A 9,754-nucleotide genomic window follows, 5' to 3' on the forward strand; every position below is an offset into this window, starting at 1 on the left:
TCCCATACAATCATTACAAGATATCATTACTAAAAGCCAATCTCCAAACACGTCACGTCTTTATAAAAGATTAGCTACCAAATGCAGAAGGGATGCAAAAATAACCTTGTACATAACTGGAACAGACAAAGCTAGCTAGATACGCTCTGGCACATTCCAAAATGCTTCTGTCTCTTTTCCATTTTATCTCCTAGCCTCATAATGTCCACAAACCTGTTTTATTTGTGCTTGAAATAATGTCACCTGCAACCATTCTGGTCACAGAGGTCCAGGGGAAGGCATTGTGGCTCTGCTCCAAGCTGAACACACCTACAACAGACATTCCAGAATTTGTTTCCTCCACCTGGACACTCTCTGTTCTCCTGACATGGGCTGTGCATCACCCTGTGCAGAAATGCCTACCAGGAAAAGCTGCTGTCTGATAGTTTGGCTGGGACTCAATGCACAGAGTTTGGTGCCTACACATCAACTTTTCTCATCCCAACCTGCATTTCTTTTTTCTGATTCTCCTCCCCACTCCACCATCAGGGTGGCAGTGGCTGCACAGAATTTGGTTGCCACAATACTTTGCAAAAACGATCCTGAAAAGTTCAGTTCATTGATATTTTTTTAAAAAAACACCAAAACCTAAATGTTATTTTTAAAGAATATTTACAATACGGAGTAAATAATGGTACAGATCCCATCTGAAGCTGTTGTGAAGTACTACAGTTAAAGTTAAAACTCTTTATTTACTGCTACTGTCAATTCCTTTTGACAATGCAGCCCTCTAATCCCTAAGTTTTAAACAGAAATATGTCCATGCAGAAACAGACAGTGCTTAGTTGACCTCTACAATTACTCTGCTTGTACATCTAAGAACACATCCACTTTTCTTCATGGAAAGAATTCTAAGGGTTTGACTTCACCATGAGTTCCTCCAAGCAGGAGCAGCTCTCCCACTGAATATATAACTTGGAATCACTGGCTGTGCATTTGTCTATTAGAGAATTATTCCAGATACTCATCTTAAATCAACTCTCAAATTTTGGTTCATTTCTGCATTTCAAATAAGTATATTTTGAACTGTTATTTCCATCTGTATTATCACACCTATGGCAGTCTGCTGGTATCTAGTTAGCTGCAAAGGTGTAAGTGGAAGGGTCTAGGAAATAATAGCTGTGCTCCCATTGCACCTGAGCTGAGCAGGATGAGAGTTTATGTTCTGAAGTTCAAAGGCCTCAGATGGTCACTGGGTTTTGGTATCATGATTAAAGAAGCAGGGACCAGACAGATTTTTCAGATCCAGATACAAGTCTCTGATACTAATGCAGAATTTGTTTTCCATCTATCCATGCATCTGTGTTAATGCTGAAATGCCAGCAACAGGAGCTGTAGGCTGAAATGTCCTTAAATCTGAACTCTTCTTTGAGTGGCTCTGAAACAAACAGAGGAACAGAAAGACGAGATTGATGTCTCAGTCTGGAGAAAAGCCTCCAGAGCAGAAGCTCTCCAGTTAGTTCCTAGACTGGCCTCAGGTGTGAATTTCAGCACCCCAACTCTTGCCAATACAGCTACCCCCTAAACAAGAAGGCTGCTCCAGATTAATCTGATGGGGAGCTTCTTTAAGCTATCAGATTCTAAAAATCAAACCGATCCTGAATCATGATTCTTGAAGAGTTAAGATTTTAGCTAAGAGCCAGAGGAAATTTATAATGATCAAGATGTAAATCAGAGAAGCAAATAGTAGGTTAATGATTATTAGATGCTTCAGCCAGAGCTAATTGTTATATTGTGAGCTTGTTTATAAAGGAAAGTGGAGTGAACCATTTTTAAGAGCAGATTTAAACCAGTGAGAACAATGGCCAGCACCTGGGCTCTGCACCAATCCATCACCAAGCAGGGGATCACGCCAGAGGGCCACAGAGACCTGATGAAGACTTCCCTGACTTCATCCTTTGAGACCACCCACCTGAATCTAGAGAAGGATAGTGCACACATGAAGGACTAATGAGGCTTCATTTTAATACTGATTGGGGATGGGAGGGGCTGGGGTTTTGCATATGTGTTGTATGTGAGATTTTTTTTGAAGAGAACCTTGTTCGAGGCAGTCACACCTTTTGGAGCCAACTTTGGTGCTGCCCACTGGTGAATAAACATCAGCTTTAATTAATTAGAGGGTTTTTGTCCGTGATCGTATCGGTTTTTAACGATTCAACCCCGTGGCCTCCAGCTTGTGCTGCTGGCACTGCAGCGAGCCCAAGGCCACCACCCCGTCACAGCTGGCTGCATGTCAGACCCCACAGCATCCCCCGGCTGAGCCTGCAGCTCTGCCCACTGCAGCTTGCTCCAAAGCCCATTTAAAGCAACATAAAAACATCCTTTGACTTCACTTGGACTTTGGAGCCGTTCCCAGAAGCACAGAAGACTCTCTGATAGCTCCCAAGAATTAGAAGAAACCCGTCAGTTCTGGTTCCAGCTAACAGACATTGATGCTGCACATAAACAACAGGTGAGACAGCAAAGTTACTGTCCCCTATTCCCAGAGTGCCTCAATTTCAGTGAAATGCTGGTGACATCATATGATGCTGCCATTCTGTGGCTTTCACAATTTCCCCTAATGCTGCTACAGGAAACCTGATGGGGCTTCAAAGCCCATGCAGTCCTGAGTAAGTTTCCAAAAGGTTTGAAAATAAAAAAGCCTTTTTGGTTTAACACTTTAATATTTTGCAATGCATCTGAGAAGTAATTTTATACCAGACATCATTTTGAAATACACTCAGATATTCATGATGTATTCATTTCTCTTTCAGCAAACATCATAATTTTTCTTGTATTTAATAACTGCTAGTTAATTATGTAAAATCCCATCTCATCTGCTTATTCCTTCCCACAGTGATATTAGAGGGCTTCATTCTACAGTCATTACTCACAGAAGGAGAGGCATTGATTTAATGGACTTCCCTGAAAAGGGATTACAGTATAGGATCCTCTGATATTGATTTTGTGACATCATCATATTTTCCTCAGAAGCAGACACTGATGACTCAAGAAAATACCAGTACAAGATTAGGCAGGTAAGTTAGAGAAAGAAAATTATTAAATAAAACCCCAAAACACCTAATTTACAGTAAGATGACTACAATAAAATACTAGCCATATTCTCTGTTTCAAATACAAGTTCTCTTTGACAAAGGAAAGTATCTGAGTGATGTTTCTCTCTTTCATCTCGTGCCCTGCTTACAGTCACTTCCATGAAACTATTGTTAGCTGGAGCACTTTTTGTAGGTCAATGGGTTCTCTTTGAAGGGATTAAAGTTACATTGATTATTAATTATTTTTGATGTTTTAAACCGATGTAAAAGTCCAGAAGCTCTGAAGAACAACATCCTGTAGAAATCAATACCGAATTTAAAAAAATCAAAAAAGTAACAAACAACAATAACAACAAAAACCCCTCTGCTCAGCTCCTGGGGGAACAATTGTGACTTCTCTTTGGGAGGTATACCAGCCCTTGGAGAATACCAGCAACTGGCATATATGATAATAATTTCTAAGTTATCTAGAGCATCTTTATTTTGATGTGTCTATCTTCCAGACTGCAGGCAGAGTCTGCAGGTATTTTGCATACAGAACAAAGCTAAGCACAGCAGTGCTAAGCAAATAATAAATAAATTAATTCCATTGCTCTTGGAAAATGTTCATTTTTTTCCTTAAATCTGCCTTGGAGTACTTTAGGAAAACACTAATTAGCATTCTTTCCATGTGTTTAGTTTTTCCCCCCCCCCCCAATCCTCTCTACTGTTCTTCACCACATTTAATAGATGCTGGGGGTTTGAGTGTGTGTGGGTTTTTCCAGTGCTTTGTTTCCCCTGCTCAGATTTAACATTTCTTTGCTGTTTGTAAGTGGAATGAAACCATTCCTTCTCATTTAATAGATCAGTGAGGAGTGAAGATTTCCCATGATCAAATGACTTCCATATGAACAAATAGGAAATGATCCAGAATAGCTGCGGTGCAGATAAAAGACAAATAAAGCAAATTACACAAAGGGAACGAGACAATTGGGACTTTCTGCCTGCTCTGGGGGCTTCTCTCAGCACTGAACAACATCCCCTACATGGCTGATTCTAGGGGATGTGACAAGGAAATTATTGAAAGCCCTTAAACTTGAAGGAGTTGCTGATCAGATTGACAAATTACTGACTGGGACCTACCCTCTCTTACCCCAAAGACTTGGCTTTCATGTGATATAGCTGGAAATCAACACAACTAACCTGCAGGTTTGTGGCACACAAAGGAGCTACAGCTGTTCAAACCCTTGTGACAAGACAAGAAAGGCCTTGTCTCAACAACCGAGCAAAGTGCTGAGGCCAAATCATTTCCAAATCACAACTGTGTAGACTGACAGGCAACATCATCTGTTTTTACAGAGAACTTGGAAAGGAATTTAGGATTTTTATCCCCCAAGAGGTTCTTATCTACCAAACAGCTACCTCATGTTAAATCTCTGGGCTGACATTGAATAATAGCTCAGAGTTGTTTACTTCAGTTATCTCCATTCAGCTCCTTTGAGTGTGCTCAGAGCTTGTGCTTAAATACCATGCTCACATTTTGCCATCCCCAATATTATGTTTTCTGTTCAAATATCCCACTTATTCTCTTCTCATCTCCATTGCTACCACCTCAAGGCCAACACTTAAAATTTCAGCTCTCTTCCCTGTTACTGTCAGCTGTGTCATCAAATTTCTCATCACTCACACTTACTGTAAAGCATTTCTTTACTTTGAAATACCTGCATTCAACAAGAAGGGAAACTGCAGAGCTTGCCACGCTCATTCCAGCACAGCCCTGATACAATGTGCTGTCTTTATGGCAAGCCAGATCCGATGCATATCATTTTATTTCTGGAACTCCCTCTAGCAGCCACCATAAATTCCCAGCACAAGAACAACGAGGGGGTTCCAGAAACGGAATGCATCACGTTTGGCTGGCTCTAAAGATGGCAAACTCCTTCCTTAGGAGCTGCTCCCTTCACTGGCTGCCATTCATTTGAGATTGCAGAGTGCTATGAAAAGCAAGGTAACCTTTCTGTTTCGAGTATTTCCCATTCTCTATTCATCTGTTATACTCCATATGTGGCAGCTAGCATATGTTGCCACATTTGTCTCAAAGATTTTCCCCTTTTCAACTCGACATCAATAGAAATTTAATAAGAAAAAAAAAAAAAAAGAAGTTACAACTTTCATGTGGCAAACATTTAATAAACCAGTCTCTTAATTTTTATTAGTGCACTTGTAGGTACTCGAGTCTGTGTAAAGATTTTAATTTCAAAATATTCTTAATATTTATCAAAGTTTTCTTTTTTTTCCTCATATTGCAACCAATTCAGTTTTGTCTCAAGAACAGAATCTTTAAAACTCCAAGTAACAAACACGGAATCACTAATTTAGTAGAAGATGAGTGCTCAGGATGACAATGCATACTTCTCCAATGAAAAAGGCTAATAAATTTAAAGAACACTTAGAATCAAAGTTAGCTATGAGTCTTTTAAGTTCTTCAGCAAATAGACCTGTCTTCAAAGGTTTATTTTTTGACATTTATTGTCTTGACTCATATGCCTAAGCAAAAAAAAGCTCCCTTCCCCGGAGCTGAGACTGTCTGGTAAAATAAGTCTCAAGAAGGATTTACACAGGACTCTGTTCAGTTTGGCATTCATTCTGAAGCTCTGTAAGGTCATTTCATGATCTGCCTGGATTGCTCTGTGTGGTGACAGCAGAAATGCAGAGATTAGAGGGATTCTCAAGTTCAGCCAGCCCTGCCCAAGAGCCCTGTAATGAATTGCCAGGGGATCACCCCAGGTAAGAGTACTCAGCACAGCCCATCTCAGCCTGGATGAGGGATCACCCCTGAGTGCAGCCTCTGCCCGAGGTGATACCACCTAGAAATTGCCTTACTGACCCTGCACAATTTGAGTCTGGGGCTCGTAACTCCTGCAGGCATGAAGGATCTTTTCTCAATGGTCCACTGTCATTTCATCACAAGGAAATCTGCCAAAGGGTAATGGGAGACTCTTATTTCACTGGCAGGGAGGGGTCTGCAAGTGCCTACTGCAGTTCCGTAAACATGACTTGGCACGAGCATCCTCTTCTTTGGCTTTGCCCTCCAGGATCACCCTGAACTAGATATTAACCATGAAAAAGAAGAAATGAGAGCGAGAGAGCCTGACTTATGGAAGTTTTGAGCCAAGGATGACTATTTGTAATTAGTTTTTTTAAAAATAAAAGTCTTTGCTTTTCCTTGGAGGATGCTTTTCTCTCCCACACAGGCTGGACAGTCCCAGAGCAGTGGTAGGAAGAAAATACTTTTACCTCTGGGCATGTCCCATCATGACGAACCCTTACATTTGTTTAGCACACAAAAACGAGCTGGCAAGGTAGGTTTGGGTCTTTCTTTATTTTGACACTAGCAGAACATGACCATGAGGCAAGAAAATAAAACTTGTCTCAATAAGAGCTTCAGCCACCATCTCCTAGAGAGAGAAGAGATGCCAAAAGGACTCCACAACAAAATTCAAATTATGCGTTCATTGCTTTTCCCAGCAGGAGGAAACAGCAGTGACACACTGGGGCTCTCAGCTGTGAAATCAGCCTCTCTCTCAAAAAGGTTTTTCCCACAGAAAAATTCAGTACCCTAATGGTAAGGCTTTTGCTTCAGATTTTTAACTGAAGATGTAGATATTATTGAAAATTACAGCAGTAGAAACATATGTCTTTTGTTGGGTAAGGTTGAGTAAAGTCTTACAGAACCTCAGTCTCTCTGAATGTCTTGGTCCATGTATACCTGCATTGAGACTTCACTATGACACCAAACTATAAAAACTGATGTGGTATTGGACAAGATTCTACCCTGCTAGGCACAAAAAAGTTGTCCTTGCTAAGGGAAAGTAAGAGGGTGCAGCTGATTTAAATGAAGAGCATATATAAGACTGATTAACAATGACCTGGAAATAAGAGATGCATTATTTTACTCATAGAAATTTTTCCAGAAGAGTGTCATCGCTCCTATTTAGCCCAGACATGGAAGCACTGTGACAACCAGTTTTCTCATTATTTTCCTACTGAGAGCCTTGCTCAGACCATCTTAGAGGTATAACAGATTGCAAACAATATCCCAGCATGAGGTTTGGCTTGTTCAAGATGCTTTTGTCTTCTAATTAAGCTTTACCTTCTTCCCCAGAAACAAACAAAAAAAAAAGCAACCTTAAACATCCCAGGTGAAAACTACCAACAGCATGGGACATCTGACACATCAGGGACATCATCCAGAGCAGAATTTCAGCTGGCCAAAGCACAGTGGAGTCATGACCAAGGGAAGGTTGCTGGCTTGCAGTGAGAAAAGATGGGAAACATAACGTCAGTCACAGGAATGAGGGAATGTGTCTACTTTTCATTCTTATTTATTTAACTGAAGTACAGCTTTTCCTTTGGGCTGTGCTCAGCCCTGCCTTTGCCACACCAAAATGAGATGATTAGAGAGCAAGGTGCTGTGAAGACTCTGCCTTCCAGCCATTCTGACTGAAACAACCTAACAGAGAACGCAGACCCACCGCAAAATGGCAATATTTAAAGAGATTCCTACAGCAGCATGGTTGGAGTCTTCTCTAAAGGAAAACACACGGCCCTGCTCCTCTCACAAATAATCTGAATCCACCCTGGGGTCTGAGCTCGCACACAATGCCTTGCTTCTGCTAATTTCTAAATTAGCCATCACATGAAAAAAAAACCAAAACTAAAAGCCTGCTGAAGAAGGAGAATGGTAAAGATTCAAGATCACATTCCTGGATTTCCAAAAGTAATACTATGCTCCTACCCTGGAGCACAGAAAGCATTCACATCACTCTGTGAAAGAAGAAACTAAACCTTACTAGCCCATGGGCAACTATGTCAGGCATGAGATGCAGTGGGCAACACCCCTGGCTTGATCTCCTCTTGTCACTGACCCTTCCAGCAGCCTCAGAGAGCGTCAGGACTTGGAATAAGTTGGCACTATTACTTGGCACCAAGAAATAATGACAATTGGAAGACAAGAGAAGAGAAAATGTGCTTTGAGCAGCTTCATCACTTTGCAAAGTCTGCTGGTGATTTTACAAATTGCCAGATGGGCATCGAGGCCACATCAAGCAGATTCAGCTTAGCAAAGTGACATTTGTGCTGCTAACACTGAAACAGAAAGCACACAGACATCAGTTTTGCCTGTCTTCAGATTCATCAGTTCAATGCCACTGCTTTCTCAATGAGATTAACTTGCAGGTGAAGCACCAATTTAATAAATCGAGTCTGGTTAATCTAAGTATTGCTGCAACAAGTTGGTAGAACTCAACAGGGCTAAACTGGGGAAATGCCTTGTTTTGAAATGAATTCTTCTCAGTGATTTGTCACTGGAAAAAAATGCACAGATCTGGGAGAATATTCAGTGAATTTCAGGCTCAGGAAAATGGTCCTATAGCAATGATGTGAAACAAGCATTGTTCTTGCTTCCCCAACTTCTCTCCTGTAAGCAGACTTACTTTGACTGTCTCCTGAAGTCTCATTTCTTTTATTGTAGTGTCCAATAACAATGAAGAGATAATTAATTACAGTGGGCTTGCTATCCAACCAAAGTCGTAATCCAGTCACACAGGGAGATACTGATGCACCTCCATCTGAAGCTGCAGCTTTACCTTCTCTTACACGACAAAATTCTGCTAATGCTCATCAGCTTTCTTTGTCCTCCCAGTCCTGGGTTTATTCAGCTGAGAAGTGATGGTTATTTTCCAACAGAACGAAAACCTGGGCCCTTGGCTACCTTCAAACCTTACCCTATTACTTGAGATTTATTTTTCATTTAATATAGATTTAAACTACCTATTTTCTGTCTCGTTTTACCAGTGCAATGCTAGTAAAAAAACAAAATACAGCACATAAACACCTAAACTTTTTTTTTCTTTTTTTTTTTTTTTTCAAGACAGGACACAGAGCCAGCACATTCTCTGGTTGTGGGATAAAACAGCTACTTAAAACTGTGTGTACTTCTATGTTTGTGAAAAAACTAGAAACTACATCTTTCTACTGGCCATAATCAGTAATCCACAGACTTACTGTCTTAATTTATTTTTTTTTTTAAACTACCACATTCCACAGAAAACAAATTTGTCTGTATATTAACATTTTATCTTGCATAAATGTATGTTTCAGCAGTTATGAAAATGAGACAGCTGACAGTTGACTACTACATGTGAACAGATGCTGTGAAAGCTTCCCTTTAAATAGTTCTGTCAATGCAATGTCAATTTTAGAAGCGACACCACTGCTGTTCTAGGACATGATCCTGCAAACTCTTATTCACACAGGGAGTCCTGATGATTTCCATAGAACATTTACATTTATAAGGCTCTGAAAGGTCAGGTCCTTAGCTGCAGAGCTCTGCTTAAGAGTGACTGACAAATATACAACGAAGTTTTTAGTAGTGCTGAGCTCTGTTCTTTAGGGCAATGACATTTGCAGCCAGCTGTATTCACCTGGGCAGTACATACATTTTCTTTCAGAAGTTACAGGAAGCATATTAAATTCACTTAAGAAACCATTAAATGAGCTGAAGTGTAGAGATAATAAAATAAATAAATAAATAAATAAATAAAATGTCATGTGAAACCAAGCTTGCGGTACGAGGCAGAACTTTGAAAAAAATCAATCTGCCGAGAAGACAGGCTGAGGTTGGAACACAGCACGGCGCC

The 9,754-nt window shown here is 40.4% G+C and overlaps 1 protein-coding gene across 2 annotated transcripts in view; it reads right to left on the bottom strand.

Moving 5' to 3' along the window:
• Window positions 1–9,754, bottom strand: part of PTPRO (protein tyrosine phosphatase receptor type O) — a 143,481-nt gene that overhangs the window by 133,007 nt on the left and 720 nt on the right. The window lies entirely within an intron of this gene.

Source organism: Cyanistes caeruleus, chromosome 4, assembly GCF_971803275.1.
Source record: "Cyanistes caeruleus chromosome 4, bCyaCae1.hap1.1, whole genome shotgun sequence".
NCBI lineage: Eukaryota > Metazoa > Chordata > Aves > Passeriformes > Paridae > Cyanistes > Cyanistes caeruleus.